The sequence below is a fragment of the Anastrepha ludens genome, chromosome 3 (assembly GCF_028408465.1).
Source record: "Anastrepha ludens isolate Willacy chromosome 3, idAnaLude1.1, whole genome shotgun sequence".
In the NCBI taxonomy this organism is placed as follows: domain Eukaryota; kingdom Metazoa; phylum Arthropoda; class Insecta; order Diptera; family Tephritidae; genus Anastrepha; species Anastrepha ludens.
The window spans coordinates 45,868,623-45,884,729 of NC_071499.1; the positions used below are offsets into that span (position 1 = coordinate 45,868,623).

Below are 16,107 nucleotides of genomic sequence, written 5' to 3' on the forward strand. Positions count from 1 at the left end.
AGTGCTTTAAAAACAACATTTTCGCATGAAATTCATACAAAATTTCATACTACACCGAATTTTTATTAATCAAGACTAAGAAAATTATAAATTAAAATATCACATAATATAAAAATAGTTTTTAACACGTTCAAACGCAATTCATTAAATATCTTGAAACAAGCCATAAATGACTTAGACCTCTTTCATGATTATGGGCACAAATATATATATGTTAGAGCGGGTCGATTTAAAAATCGCTCATTGCTCTGTGAAAATCGTATTCCAGGGATCAAAATAAGAAACTTTGCCGAAGGAACCATACCTCTAAAACGAATTCTGATGTCCCCCAATTTAAAAATATCACCATTTTTGGCCTTTACATGAAAAAATCATCTAAATGGCTATGTTTTTTCTTTATTTTTATTTATTTATATTGTAATAATATCTATTTTTTCTCTTAAGAAATTTATTTAGTCAGAACATATGTAAATGAAAAAAATTAATTTATGTGGGTTATAGAAAAAAAACTAAAAAGTTCGACCCAAATTGGGGGACATCAGAATTCGTTTTAGAGGTATGGTTCCTTCGGCAAAGTTTCTTATTTTGATCCCTAGAATATGATTTTCACAGAGGAATGGGCGATTTTTTTGCCTCCCCACAAATCGACCCGGCCTAATATATTATATGTATATGCACGCATACTTGTTTAATTTAGCATTTCTATAATTTTGCATGCTCATTTCCATTCAATTGTAGCTGAATTAAGTGCAACGAATTGAAATAATTGTTATTACAAATGGCTTGAAATTGATACGAAATTGTTTAATTATGAGTAGCTCCCACTCGGTGGCTTTACTAGCTGCATAAATATGAACATGCATGAGCAGTTGAATGGTTAATTTCATATTTGCACTCACACCGATATATTTATATTTATGTGCATGTATATGTAATATATTAGTTAATCATTTGTAATTATGCATATTTTCAGTTTTCTAACACTTTTGTTATCGTTTTTCTATTTGCAGGTAATTAAAAGTCATTCAACTGTTTTTCTGGTCGATCAGTCACACACTTGTAAGTGTCAAATGCGCGGAAAGGGTTTTTACTCTTACGTTAGATGCCAAGCAACTTATTTATACTTTGATGACATATTACAAATTACCTAACGGTATTTCGCAAGAGCTTTGTAAGTATTTAAGTATTAATAAGCGTGTCACTATATCCCATTCCCCGCACTCGAGTCTTTGTCCGAATTTCGTTAAGATGTTTCATCAAGTCTGACGAATCCTAGCAGCACAATAATACATATGAAGTGAGCGAAAAATACTGAAAAATGCTCACCATATTTTTTCAAATTAATTTTAGCTTATTTTTCTTTAGAAAAATAGATTTAATTCTATAGCACTTTGTGCAAAATTTTTAAGCATTCATCCAAACTTTCACACTTTTTATTCAGAATTTCTAGAAAAGTGTCAAGTATGCAGTTTTCCAGCGTATTTAATTCTAGTAAAGAGTGACAATTAGCGGTATCGGATTTTAAATTGAAATGAAATAACGAAAATTCAAATTAATTGCGCAATCTTTTATTATTTTTGTGCAGAACCATTAATGACATTTATTTTTTAAAGATAATCCCTTTCAAATGTTTTTTCAAATGTTGGCCTCAACTGCACCGTAGTTCTACTACAATAGAAATATCTGTTTCTATCTTTTGATGTTTCATGCACGGAGATTCGGACCTAAGCACGTCCGAAAATAGTGTTCCTACGCGGGCTTAGCTCAAGCCTAAAATTCCACATTGTATATCAAGCGTTGCTAAGCAATATTTCGAGTTTTACTAATTTAGCTGATGTACACAAATATTTCCTTAAAACTATACAGACACGCTGGAGTGAGCTGCGATATTGCTGACAAATATCACCTTCTTTACGATATAAAAATTATCAAATTATTGGTAGTCACGATAATTTCGAAGTTCTCCTATCCAGTCTGATGCAGACTCAACTTGCGTTTTGTGTTGACTTAGTTCACTTTTTACACGACTCACTCAATTTTAACTTTATTTTTAAAATAAACTTTTGAAATTCTACGTGCTTTGTGTTGTTTCAAGTTAATAATTTTATCAATGCTAAATCCTTTTCATACAACTTTTCCGCCCTGCTTTAACGAATATCAAAGTTTATGACAAACGCAGTGTGACAAACTTTTCCTGATTATCTTTCAAGCAGAAAAACACACACATGCGCAAAAGTTCTCTGACTCTGCAGCAAACAGCATGTCAAACATGGCTTCACTTGAACTATTTCTATGGACGCACTGATTATTGGAGCAGCAGAATGTTCTTACTCGGCATTGTTCAGAAACAATTTTTTCAAATGTTTGTTATTTTCGTTTTTTTCTGTGTCTTTTCGTATCTACGACTCCATTGCTTTGAGTTTAGCAAAAGCTGCTTTGCTTTTAAATGCCATTTAGAATCACATACAGAGTCACTTGCAGCCTCATGTTGGTATATTTACCTACATACATTTGTATTTTTGTGTACTTGTATGTTTATAAAGTGAGCAGCATTTAAATCAAGAACTGTACTGATATAACAAAGTGGGACGAAAGTGGGTCAGGTGGGTTCGAACAGAAAACGTGTATTCAAAGGAAGTAGGAAATCTAAGTGAATCCGAACACATCCAATGATTACATATGAATAGCGCATTTAGTGCGATTTTGAGGCAGATACGAGGGTGTACCAATATATCTCTGGACATCGTCGCCTCCAGGAGCATTTTTCTGGTCTGTGAAGTTGTTGATCTGTTCAGCAGCAAACAGCCTTTTAAAATGGATGCCTTCGAGAATTCCCATAAAAATTGGAAAAAATATTATTTTAAGTGAAAGTTTAAGATCGCAATATACTAGTTGCATAGACGGTACGGTGAGTTTATTTTGATAAATTTGTTAATTTTTTTATTTATTGCAGTAAAAATTATTCAACAAAAATAAATTGTCTTGCAGACTAAAACAGGTATTTTAACAATTAACGTAATAATAATTTTAATATTTCAAAAAAAATTCAACAAAACATACTGAATGAAATTATTTATAGGCATAATTAAGAAATTTAATGAAAGACCGTTTAGTGGACGCAAAATCAAACCCAATAGATTTGTAAACAGTATTAAATTCGATCAGAACTCCCATGACCGGTGCATTCCTTGCATACAGAGTTCTTATAAAGCCAAAAGGAAAAAATCAAATTACGAAGCGCTCTGGTTGAGGTATTAAGATAGCTTCACTCCAGAAGGGAGAGACAATCTACAACACCTTGAATAACATCAAAGACGATAGATAAAGACAAAATAGATCACCGAGACTGCACAGATTTCACATTGATAAGCAGGCATATCGAGCAGTATGAGAGCATTGGGTCATGAAAACGTAGAGCAAATCCAATGAAAACACTCCACAATTACTCGTTGCCGAAAATTTGTAAACGTATATTAGTTTTAGTCCATAGATAGACTTTATGTTATCAAGTTCCGTTACCGTAAAAAGGGGATCTCTAACTTTTACTTGCCACTCAGCCTTTGACGAATAAAAAGTTTTAAGTTTCTAGCTTCGGTAGGCACCCTCGACGGCAGAAAAGACCAGCAGGTCGAAGTGGAAACCACCAATAAATCTATCTAACTTCGGTTAACTTCTTTTAAATAAGTTTAGGGGGTTAGGTCGGAGTCAGAGGCCCGAAAAAAATATGACTTTCAATAATTTTTTTTTTTTGCTAGTCAGTTGCTTTATTTTACAAAAATAAAAACATATCATTAATGCATCATGTTTCGTCGTAACTTTAGCAAAATTTCAATAAAAAAAGTGAATAATTGTAAAAGTTAGCGCCGTTTCTCCAGAAGTCCCTGTGTCCCGATGATCTACACAAGTCCTTGGAGATTCATCTAAAATCAAGCGGTCAAGAGAAATTAGGTTTATTTATAAATAATCTTGTGCCTGACTGAAGCTTTATTTTCAAAATGAACAATATGGCGGTCGCAGGAAATTTTTTTTTTTCAGATTTTCGAGAAAAAATCCGACAATTAATTGTTTAAAAAAAATTCAAATTAAAAAAAAATCCTTCAATCAGGCACGAGTTTTTTATGTGTTTCAAAAGCAGTATAAACTTTATTGAAATCTACCAAGCCGTTTTTAAGTTACAGTGATCACCAGTTCAAAAAACATAGTTTAGAGAAAAACACATTTAAAGTTTTTGTTTTTGTTTATTTTTGCCCAAGCGCCCTTTGTTAAATGTTGAATAGCTTCAAAACTATTTATCTGGTTCACTGCAAGTTTTCACACAATATTTTTATGTATTATACTTGAAAATGCAAAAAAAAATCCAATTTTTGGAAAATTCTAACTACCCCAAACCCCTTAAGTATCATCCATACGAGAAAAAGACCTATGTCATAAAATATGAATTATTATTATATCCTTTCACAAAAATATGAAGAATAGCTACAGTGTTTCCATTTTTTTCCAAATCAGAGAAAACTACGTATAAACGTAAAAAGCATTTTCAAGCTATTCGATGCAAAAATTTTAATCGCAGACCCTATAAAAACCCACAGTAAAACCGAGTTTTTATCATAATCACTTCACTCTCGCATTGTATGAATAGCCACAGCTGTTTTAAGTTAATTACCTAATAATATTTTCCTTTCCAAATTACTTTGTTTCATGGCCAAATTTTTTTTTTTTCAAATATTTTTCATTTCCTTTTTAGAATGCAGTAACAGTAACAAATTTTAATAACCACATTGAGCTTGAAGGACATAAACAATGTCAATCAGTTATTTTATGGGCACATCATGAATTTTTAGTATTTTGTATCGCACGAATATCCGAAAATGTAATTTTTTTCATATTTCACACATTTCGCATTCATCATACGCCCTGTCGGCCAACTCATTCATAATGCAAGCATTGTCTTGCCACCCAAACCTTTGGTTGATTGACATTCAAATTTGCCATTTATTACTTTTGCTTCTAAATTCACTTGTAATTGTTGTTTGTGGAGAGTTGAAAGTAATGGTGTTAACTATTTGTACATAATTTTGTTTACATTCGCCAATAAACTGAGCTTACTCATACAAGTAGTTACGACCGCCTCGACTGTACGTGACCAGCTGCCTTGTGAATTACTTGCTGAAGACCCGACAAATGTTTTTGTATTTTATGGCCATGCACAGTCACACAACAAATGAACATAATCGTATATATGTATGGGCATACAAAGATTATAATACTTGCATATATGTAGGTATATGTATGTAAGTATGTGCGTCTACAAGTATTCAACTTAATATTTGAAGTGTGCATTTGTTTTTGTTTACTTAGATATTAAATTTTGGTCGCCTATGAATTTTATTAGAATCTATACATATACATGACTGGTGCGAAACTTGCAATAATAACAACAACTTCTGCATCTACATTGGCATTAAGAATATTGTTTAACAGAATTTTCTTTTATGTCATCATGATCATGATACTAAAATGCAGCGATTACACCCACCATCAGATATTCAAATGTATGTTATGCATGTTTTTAGAAGATTAAATGAGATGATTTGCGTGTACAATCGAATGCAGTGCCCGTTTTTGAACTTCTATCAAAATCTAAGGGGTTACATACGTCCAGCAACGCCATAAATGCGTTAAAAGCAAAACTGTTTTTAAAAAGGGATTACAATAGAAATAAATATTACAAAATTGTTTACTTTATTTATTAGTTCTTAAACTTTATAAAAAAGTTTATATTAATTTTTTTACAAAAATTAGTATATAAAAAATCACGTCACCCAAAGTACAATGGAAAAAAAAGTTGCTTCATGGTCTGCATCATTTCTCCTTCAAATGTTGATGGATCTGTTGAGTCGGATTTTTGAATTGAAATGTCACACTTTAATTATTGTATGTTTATAAAATTTTTTAATAAAAATATCAAAAATTAAATCTATAGAGAAAACACCTTTGAATATTAAAAAAACGCATCAAAAAATGTTAAAAACTGTATGAGTTATCATGCAGGCCGTGCCGGAAAAAGTACTTTCGAAAAAACCGAGTTTAAAGTTTGAAGTACAGCGCGCGGACCGCTCTCTACCTAGTTAATGGGCTGTAAAAGTTATAATATTGGGAATTTCCGCATGAAAATTGCACAGTATATTCTTAAGATACTAAACTTTCGAAATATCGAATAAAAATCAATTTTTTGAAAATTCTGGATTTATGTAACCCCTTAAGCAATGCTTTACGCCAGACTGCTGTCAGTGCTCTATCACCTTCCCTACTATCATTCGGCATATGCATAATAAATGCGCGCATGTATGTACATTATGTCAAAAAAGCACCGGAATTTATTTTGTCGCCTTCAGAAAAGGCTTCATTCGAAGCAATACATACCATTTATGCCAACGATTAGTCCAGTCTGTTTGCAAAGATCTTCTTCAGCTTCTTCGGCAAATTCCTCTTAAAGTTCTCTATCGACTCAAAGCGGCGAACGGAGAGTGCCAATTTAAGTTTTGGGAAAAGAAAAAAGTCACTAGAGCTTAAATCCCATGAATACGGTGGTTGTTCGATGATATTTTTCAAGTTGTTGGTCAAAAAAGTCCAACATCACAATATGAGCCTTGTGAGACGGTGCGTTATCATGGTGCAAGGTCAATGAGTTTTCCTTCCACAAATTGGGCCGTTTCCTACGCACATTCTCTCTCAATCGTCGCATAACTTCCAAATAATATTCTTTATTTACGGTACAACCATTTGGAATGAATTCCGAGTTCACAACTCCATGTTAATCAAAGAAAAGGAGTAGCATGACTTTCACTTTTGGCCGACTTTAACGTGGTTTTTTGGGTTGCGGCTCTATTTTTGACAGAATATATGTGGATTTATTGGTGAAAATTTTGTTTTGCAAATGTTCGCAGCATATTTTAGAATCTAACTGATAATCACGCAAAGAGAGCTTTTAAGTAATTATCTCATTTTTGCTAACTCAAATGCATGTCAATTATTATTATACTTCTCAGAAGTGCAGCTTCAAAATTTAAGATTTATGGGCATGCGAACCAGTTTAAAAGTGGTTAAATTTTTTCTAACAGAAGGGAGATCAACAAAGTGTTCACTTAAAAATATTTTAAAATTTTTATTACATATTTTCCCGTTTAAGTTGGTCGCCTTGGGTGCTAGGGCAAACTAAAAGGATTTTTATATAAATCGCCAAGGTATTGTTTGCAGCCGGCAGTTGACAATCTAGGGACAACAGAAATTATTAAAAGAAGGAAGCTACATTGGTAACCAAGACTTCTTTAAAGTCTGCCAGGAGTCTTATGTTACTTCTAAAAATCAGTTTTTCCTAACAGCATTGATTTTATAGGCCTGTAATAACTGAGTTTGTTTTTTACTCTGCAAAACCCTCCAGAAATTTTAAACCATTTTCATTTTCCTAAATTTAGAGCTACGCAAGCTGTTTATGCCGATGGCATTATATCTAACTACTTACTCGCAACTAAAAGTCTTACCTATTTCCTCGGCTTCACAAGGTTTTTAACTCCCGTGAGCCCAAATACCTCGGCGAACGAATTCAATTTACTGGATCGACCCGCTCACAAATGCAGTTGTCTTGAACCTGAGCGTCAGCTCTACGTTTTTACTGTTCGTCTTTGGAACGCTCTGCTACAAAAGATCAAAACCGTCTGGAGTACATTGCGCTTTAAAAATGAACTCCTACATTAGTTTTCACACTAAGTTGCTAATATGCACGTGCACATGCATATAAGTTCTTCTAATGCTTCCTTGTTCTTCTCCTCCACTCTTCCACTTTTTAACAGTCTACTATTTCTCTTTGTTAAATCTTTTTCCCTAAAGCACCTCTATTTTTAATGTTATTTTTAAGCATTTAGAAGTAAGCTTAAACACCATACGCACAGAATCTCAGCTAAGCCAAAATAAAAATTCAATTGCATTCAATTAAAGTTGAAAAGCAACTTCTTGTACACCGATCTTCGGAACTTTTCCTCAGTATTGAGTTTTCGAATATTGAATTTGTGTACTATTCGGTAGTTTAATTTAACTTACTGTTTAGTATATAATATCCTCTGTAAGATTGTAAATATTATAGACTGAAATAAATGAAATTAAATATATACTCTTTTGGATTTTTCCAATGAATATTTTATTTATTATTATAGGCAAATTTTGAAGTATATGTACAGGCAAATATTTATTACACCATGAAATATTAATAAATGATAGAAATGTATCTTTTAGCTGCGAACGATAAATAGCATCAACCAAACAACCAACTGCTATCGAATACAATAAAACTTCCACTAACTCTATCACCCGCACGAACGCGAGGAACAAAAATACTAAAGCAACGTATACACGCTGCCTTTTTGTATCAACAATCCCTACGACCAGCACACACGCTGCGATTGTTGTATCAACGCGTTGTACAGTGCGTACATGCAATAACAAGCAATGCCCCACACTCTCTTCGGCACGGAGCTCTAAAATGCAACTGTGGCATTCCATTTGTTATTGTTACCCATTTAAGCTATAATCAAATGTCACTAAACTCCTTTTTTCTTGATGGTTATTGGCCATGTCGATTCGCCAAAGCAAAAACTGAATTCTTCCGGAGTGTAATTATTTGAAATACCTTTCCATCAAGATCTTCTTAATGAACCATTGCTTCCCTTACAATTCGCCGCCACGTCACCGGTCATCAGCTTTTCGTTTGATCTCAGATATGCCCATAACTCCAAAGTCGCCTTCGATGTCATCTCTCCATCTCGTTTTCTCGGCCAGCCTCTTCTTCTGTTGCCTTGTGGATTTATTTCGAAGATCTTTTTTAGAGTTCTATCGTTGCTCATTCGTAAAATGTGACCATACCATCGAGTCCTTTGCGCTTTGGCGGCGTACCTGATGGCATTTACACCTCTGATAAATGTGTCTAATTCGTCGTTGTACCGAATGCGGTAAGTACCGTCTTCAAGTCGTACTGGTTCATATATTTTTCTCACAATCTTTCTTTCAAAACATTTTACATAACGGATCGATTTCACTGGATTTCAGAACCTAGACTTCGCACCCGTATGTGAGTGTAGGCCTTATGACAATTTTGTAAATTCGTACTGCCTGGTTCCTGGAAAGTAATCTGGACTTCATCAACTTTGTATGTGCGAAGTAAGACTTATTTGCAGCTTGTATCCTGTCTTGTATGGCAACAGATGTATCTTTCTGTGCGCTCAGCAGAACTCCAAGATACCTAAATTCATTGACCATTTCAAAGTTATAGCTGCCGATTTGTAAGTTATGTGTTGCGTTGCGCACTGCCCACCATCCTAGCAGAGTTCTAGCTTAGTCTATTAACTAAGTCAAGTAAAAAAAAGCTAAGAGAACTCAAAACAAACTTTCTCTATGGAAAATCGAATACTTTAATTTGTGTCATAAATTAATTAAATGAGTGTATATGTATGGGCACGATTATATGCATGTAGAAGGGTATGTATTAGTATGTATAACCGAGCCACAGCGTACGAATATTAATGTAATGGAGAATTTGAATAATTTTACTATTAACAAAGTCCCAAAACAATTTCTATCCACACTAGACCACATTGGTCTCGGTGGCGTATTTACGGGTAGACCACGACTATAACAGTTTTTGCTTATTTATCTATACTACTCGTATATATGTATGTCGTCATAATTTTCTAGATACTTGACCTTTTCACATGCATATTAACTGCAGCGGCAACAAAAGTTTTGCACTAACTACAAATGACCATAGAAATGCTTACATTTGTATGTCATGAAATGAAGTCATTTTGCAGTAAAGTAGACAATGGAAATACGCTACGATAGTAAATTCACTTTCAGCCACTTATTTGGGTCTAAAAATTGGTTTTCCCATAGGGAGGCGTACCGAAATGAATTAAAACATGCTGTATCTGAGAATCGGAGCAAAGTTTGGAGTACTAAATTACATAATATCGGTAAAAAGTACCGAATATATTCGAGTGATGGTGATGATTAATTGCTAACGTATAGATGACGGGGCGCTTGATGCCATAACAAATGATTTCCATAGGTGTTGATACTTCAGCTTTTCCCTTAACTTGTGTCCATGTCAGGTTTTCCTCTATACGATCTAGGTCATCTATTCCGTGCTGTCTCCTTGTGTTGCCAGTGCTATGTATTTGTAGTCGAAGATATTATTTTAAGTAATTCTGAATGCACGGCTTCGCGAGTTTTAACAAGCTGTTCAGCCTTTTCTCAGCAATATCCTTCATGGATGAAAAATATGGTGATCCTAGACAGATTTGGCGAGTCCTCCAAAGTACCCCTAGCATTCGCTTCATTGCAACTGCTATACGCATGGTTTTCGTGTTCCAATTCCTTAGCATAATTTTTGCAGTTTTGTACGAGGTGTTCCCATATGACTGCGTTTCCAGTGCTAGTTCCACATTGAGTACCATTTTCAGAAAGGAGGATGAGGAGAAAGAAGTAGTTATGCCATCAATGCTCCCATTTATAGAGCCTTGAGAGCATTGAATTCCTTCTCAGATTCTTTAGCCTTTGATTTATTTTCGTTTAATTCTAAATTTTTAAGATTCTTAAATGAACTTTACAGTTAATTTGATACTTTCAATCTGTAAAAATACGTCTCCTTCTAAATCAGGAAAGACTAGTTTTAGTGTTACATTAATTCTCGTAGTTTAAGCACAGAGTTGTCAATAGTTTGTAAATGAGCAATTGTTGCATGAGGCTTAAATATGTAAATAAATATCTGCGGACTTTGCACAATGACCGATGGTGCATAACTTTCCAGGTCCTTGAGGCAGTAGTTTCCTAGACATTTGAAACTCATTCTTCGAAGGGCACATGGGCTCTAGCTCGTTCTGATCTCTACAACTCCTGCGGAAATTGCCATTCGAGGCTCCGAACCTCGCGACCGCTGGTATATCATCACACATTTCTTAGTTTAGTTGATCCCAAGATTAAACACCAAAATCCCGCATTTTTCAATGTAACCCAGTGTTGCATGCCTTGTTATGCATTTGATTAGCTACGTTTGACTTACGTTATTTTATATCTGTACAATGTTTGAGCATTATGAATATTTCCCATTTTAAAGGTCATTTTTTAATTGCATTTTGGTGAAAAATTTTATATTTTACTTCTACACTTTCCTTTTAACAATAAAGCGTATATGCTCGAATATCAGATTTTCTTCTGCAATTAATTAAATTAATATACGCCACATATGTGCGGTTTGTAGGGAGCAATTGTTATCGGCATTGCCTTAAAAACTGCTGCGCATTATAAAGTAGAAAAAAAGAAGCGACCAAAAAAGCACCACTAAAGTGCATGGCGTCGTTGCCAGCGCGTCGCCGTCGGGTGGCATACTAAAGTGAAACCTTCGAATAATTTAATTTGCTGTTGTAGTTTTGTGTTGGTTTTACATCTCTGCATGCATAGCTATGTTAGGGCAGATCAGTCAAAAAATGTCGATAGTTCGTGCCGAGCAAAAGTGCCATTGAATGCCCTGAGGAACTCTTTCGAAAGCTTTAAAAAACAAAATTATTATTATTTTTTTGGGGGGATTTCCACGGGCAGTCGTTCATTTCTCAATACTAATGTCATCCAATACATTACCCATGGAGATCGCTCATTGCTTGTGGAGCGCAATAAATACTTATATATGTATGTACTATCAAGAGCCCATGAGCCATGACCCAAATTGTCAGATTTTTGGACAGATGTATTTTCATTTGTAATTTTTATATTCTACATACAGCCCTATCACAAGATCAAATGCTACTGGAGCGAAGTGGATCGCAATCTTAATTTAAAAGTGAAAATATAGTACAATAATAATAAGCAAGCACCTAAAAGTATGCATTCTGTAGCTTCATAATTAGGCGTAAATAATGAAAATGTTACGAAAGATCTACAATAAATTGTTAAAACAACTTTTAAAAACATTTACAGACAAGTACTTTCGTAATTAAAATTTGTTTAAGCCAAAAATAGAAACAAGAGAAAAATTTTGGTTTTTTAAGTCTTATTTTTATTTAATTTCCAATTTTGGGAGTCTTTGATAATTAAGTTTATTTTTAATAAAGCTTAAAGTATCATTTGCTGTGATATTTGTGCAGAAAATTAAAAGAGGAAATTAGAGAAATTTTCATTTTTCTCATGAGAAACAAATTTAGGGGTGGTTTCAAGCAAAACACTTTTTTGCGGCCATCCTAATGTACATTTTATGGCGGATAACATTTTTTCAGGACTTTTTTCCGTGTCTAAATTATTCTAGTAGCAATTCTAGAATATTTCTGCAATAGATTTTTGTTTGGAATAAAAAAATATGAAGAAAAAAATGTAAATGATCAAGAAATCCTTATGTGCATATTAGAGCGGATCAAAATTTTTGTCGACTTTTTCCGTGGTTAAATTATTCTACTGGTAATTCTGGACTATTTCTGCAAAAGCTTTTTGTTTGGAATAAGAGAATATAAAAAAATATTTAAAAAATATTAAACACAAAAAATTTGTTAAGGAAAAATTAAAAAAAAAAACAAAACTCTTCCTGTATTTCAAAGCAAGTTAATCCATCTATCCAATTTTTTTATGACAAATAATTTTACATTCGCCTTAAGATCGCCTGCTACAGTAACTGAACTGGCCTATTGGGAATTATGTTTTATTAGTTTTCTATTTTGTTAGTCAAAACTTTAATACTAAAGAGTTTTCCAATAAGAGGTGTTATTCTCGTAAAATATCAATGGTTTCATTGCTTGTGTGTTACTTAGCGCCGTCTTGTTGAAAATAAACGTTGTCCAGATCAATACCATCCAATTCCGGTCATAAAAAAGTCGTTAATCATCACTCGATAGCGCAATCCATTCACCATATTTGTTGTTCCAGCTTCATTTTCAAAAAAGTAAGGTCCAATGACTCCGCCGGGATATAAACCGCACCAAACAGTCACACGTTGAGGATAGAGAGGCTTTTCAACAATAACTCCTGGATTTTATGAGCCCTAGATCCGACAATTTTGCTGGTTGACGAAGCCACCGACGTGGGAATGGGCCTCGTTACTCAAGATGACTTCTCGATGGAATTCCGGATCATTTTCATGCATTTCAACGCCCCAACCAGCAAGGACACGACGTTGTTGATGATCTGCCAGCTTGAGTTCTTGTCTTAACTGGACTTTATAAGGCTTAAGACCCAAATGTCTATGCAAAATACGGTCGAACGACGTTTAAGGAATGAATAATTCCAAAGAACGACGAGGAATGGACAAACCCAGGTTTTCTTCAACACTTTCGGCTACAAAAGCAATATTTTCAGCTGTTCTTCAGCGACGTGCACGGATTTTATTCCTCACATCACTAACTTGCCCAACAGCTCGAATTTTTTCACCAATTTCGGTATTGCGGTCCGACAAGGTGCTTCACGATGACCCAAAAATGTTCAAGGTTTACGAACCGTCACTGCCAAATTTTCACAATTTTTATAGTGGACTATAATAATCTCAGTGCGTTGTTTAAGAGTGTATCGTTCCAATGGCGTAGTTTCTACTTGTCAAGTATCAAGAAATGACAGCTTCAGAAGTGATATCTACCGAAATATTCAAAATAACACCTGTTATTGAAAAACCCTTTATTTTAATAATGCTCAAAGTAGGGGCTTTAATCTAACACTTTGAAATATTTTGTTATATTTTTTTAGAAAAAAGTGTGTTTGGGAATTTTTGGATAAAAAAAATCCATTTTGATGCTTATTTCACTGAAAACCCCCGATACAGGGTGTCGCAATGCACTATTTTTGCACTATTTAATTATTTTATGGAGGAAAAACTAATAAATCATAGTTTTTTCATGTGCAATTAATTTGTTGCAATAAGTTTTGTTGTTTATTTTTTTGTCAGTATTGTTGAAAATAGAAAATAAAACTATATGAGTATAACAAAAAATATCAAAAAAATATATTTAGATAGAAAATAGGGCTTTCTATTTTAAAATCGGTTAATCCGCCCCATGTATATGGATCTCATTTTTCATTGTCTTCAAACCGTTTCCTTTATTTTCAAATCATTGTCGTGCCTTCACAGACCTCTAACGATCGCGTGCCACAAGATCTCAACTATATTTTTTTTCTTGCTTGCTCTTAAAACTTTTAACCATTTTCACAATGCATAATTTTTCGTAAGTTTCTGAAATCTTTCTGTTATCGTCAGTCAAAATGAAAGGTGGCCAGCAAAAGGCAACTGTCGGCGGGCCCACCCTAACGAATGCCCATATTTCTGTTTTTCCGCTCGTTTTGTTTTTATTTGTTATTTGTTTACTTGCCGGTTTTTATTTCCTTTTTGTCGCCACCACGAAACTACGTAATAAAATTTTATTAATGCATTTTGAGCTTAAATATTGAAGGCGCGCGCTCTCTGGTACTTTCCCATTTAGGTATATGAAACTGAGTTGCAAGGAGAAACAATTAAGTTTAACTTCTCTGTCGGTGTAAAATTTGTGTATTCGAATGTGGGATAAAGATAGTGTCGGGGTATATCGACGATATGTGGCCGATTCTGTGTAATTGGCGGTATAGCTGGATTTTGATTTCCTTCGTGCGGTCTTCCTTGCGCTCCGTGTGCTGTTAGTTAAAAACTAAACTTTTTATACCGATGTTGGTGCTGTTGTTCATTCCTGCATTGTCCTTCTTTCGCCTTTCGGAATTTAAGAGGACGATGCAGGGATGTGTTTGTTTGGAATAAACAGATAGGAAAGTGCGCATAACCCCCAGCAACTAAATATTTGAATCAAATTTAAAGTTTATGCAACTGGAAATTGTTTTGCACTTGGGAAATATTCCCATGGTAAAGTGTTCGCAAAGCTTTCCTTAGATAACCTAAGTGTCAAATAAGCCACCTCACTATGCATGACACCTCTGATTCTTGACCTAAAAATGAGTTTTCAGTGCTCAGAAAAAAAAGCAGCCCCGAAACATGATTCGAATAAAGCCAAGAGCTTTTGATGATTCTAATGGCGAAAGAAAAAAGTAAAGATTTTTGAAATACTGTGAAATTTTAAACATTTTAGAGTTGTTTACATTAATTACAGCATACTTTCCATAAACTTTAACTCCAGTTTTACGTAGGTGTAATTTTTTTGGCTGAAATGCCTCGAGATATTGTTCATATAGGAGTATGCGAGTGTACCGCCAATTTTCAGCCTCACAGTTTTAAGATGAGAAGTCATTCCGGACGAGTTTTTTTAATGCAAGTTTTCTAAGCACCCCGAAAATATTTCAAAATGTAAAAAAATTACTTTCTTGAAAGTTTCTGTTACTGTTTCCCCTATTTTATGTACGAATTTCTCAATTGTGAAACATTTATTGGGCACCCCCTTGAATGCAGTAATTACTTAAATGCGTGAAAATTCCGTGCAAAAATAAAAAGCACTTAATTGTTTTAGGTAAACCTTTTTTTATTTTTCGATAAATTCTCCTTCTAGGCTTATACACTGCGTTCAATGCTGGTACAGTTTTTTGATCACTTCCGATAATAGGAATTGTCCAAGTCTAAAAAATAGACATTCGTTTCTGCAATCACCTCCTCGTTTGAATAAAATACTTGCCCCGCCAGGCATTTCTTCAAATTGGGAATTATTAAATTAAATTTATTAGACTGAGGGATCAATGGGGGATAATTTTGGAGAATAGGTGGGAAGTAAAACGAGTTGGAACCCTATTTCAATTAAGTTTGTGACCACAACTGCTGAGGCGCGACCACAAGTGGTGCTTTGTCGTGATGAAAAGAGAAAATCACTCGACTTCTTCGATTCAAACGAATGCCAAGCACAAATAAATTATCCGATCGGACTGAAACTTGGTGTGTGCGCTCTTCCTAGAGGTACTACTAATCAAAGTAGTGTCACCTCTCTGACTTTTCACAGACTTTCCAAATGACCCTCGCACGTCATAAATTCGAAGTTTGCTTAAACATTTTTGGTTAGTTGGTTTCTAGACTACAAGTAATTTTATTACATAAATAAAAATAGATATTATTTTTTAATA

The 16,107-nt window shown here is 34.2% G+C and overlaps 1 protein-coding gene across 5 annotated transcripts in view; it reads left to right on the forward strand.

Annotated features, from left to right (window-relative positions):
• The first annotated feature begins 1,051 nt into the window (after positions 1-1,051).
• Positions 1,052-16,107, forward strand: part of LOC128857866 (Ca(2+)/calmodulin-responsive adenylate cyclase) — a 123,355-nt gene continuing 108,299 nt past the window's right edge. For all 5 annotated transcript variants that reach the window (XM_054093666.1, XM_054093669.1, XM_054093670.1 and 2 more), the window contains exon 1: positions 1,052-1,171. The gene's annotated coding sequence lies outside the window, so the exon portion shown is untranslated. The remainder of the gene's footprint in view (positions 1,172-16,107) is intronic.